Below are 722 nucleotides of genomic sequence, written 5' to 3'. Positions count from 1 at the left end.
TTCCGACTGGCTGTTGCTCTTGACATGTCTTACATGATAAGAATCAGCCCTGTCGTTGATGAATGGTATATTGCATAAGTTAAAGCTGTTGATTGTCTGGATAGTCAAAAATTTCTAGATATACAGTATGACATACCTTTCTCTGTGCCTCTCCAGTGAGAAGAGCTCAAATGCTGGTAACCTTCCCCAGTAATCCAAGTGTTTTAACTGTCAGCTGGTGAACGATCCTGGAACCGCTTCTTGTAACTGCTTCTCCCCCACTCTCCACGGTCTCCACAGTTACAGCAGTATTCCAGCAAGGAAAGGATTAGTGATTTGTATTGCGTCAGCATTGGAAAGATGTCCTGCCTTCTAAATGTACGTGACATCCAACTTACCTGGCTTCATGGTGCTTTTGTCACGTTATTTGTATGTTTCTAAAACTACAACCTCATGTAACACCGATGTCTTTTGTGCTTCTTGGTGATAATGTTAGTTCCATCTTGAGCTGTGGACACATCTACACCGTTATTATTTACATTTACATAATTATGTTGTACATCATATTCTCATGTTTATTGTTAATAAAAAGACAATGTTGTTTTCACTGGCCCAAGTGTATAACGCCGTGAGATTTGTCTGTAACAGTACAATATCATTTTAGCCACGTGCAGGTTCTCTAATGACTCAAGGGTGGTTTGTTTTTATCTATCACAGACATCATCGTAGGATTGAGCAAAAGC

General features: G+C 39.9%; 1 long non-coding RNA gene across 2 annotated transcripts in view; it reads left to right on the top strand.

The window, feature by feature from the left end:
* Positions 1–501, top strand: part of LOC123517011 — a 33,992-nt gene extending 33,491 nt beyond the window's left edge. For both annotated transcript variants that reach the window (XR_006678362.1, XR_006678363.1), the window contains exon 3: positions 157–501. This is a non-coding gene — a long non-coding RNA (uncharacterized LOC123517011). The remainder of the gene's footprint in view (positions 1–156) is intronic.
* The last annotated feature ends 221 nt before the right edge of the window (positions 502–722 follow it).

The sequence above is a fragment of the Portunus trituberculatus genome, chromosome 41, assembly GCF_017591435.1.
Source record: "Portunus trituberculatus isolate SZX2019 chromosome 41, ASM1759143v1, whole genome shotgun sequence".
Lineage (NCBI taxonomy): Eukaryota > Metazoa > Arthropoda > Malacostraca > Decapoda > Portunidae > Portunus > Portunus trituberculatus.
Note: the sequence above shows the minus strand (reverse complement) of the source record. Positions and strands in the feature narration are given on the sequence as shown.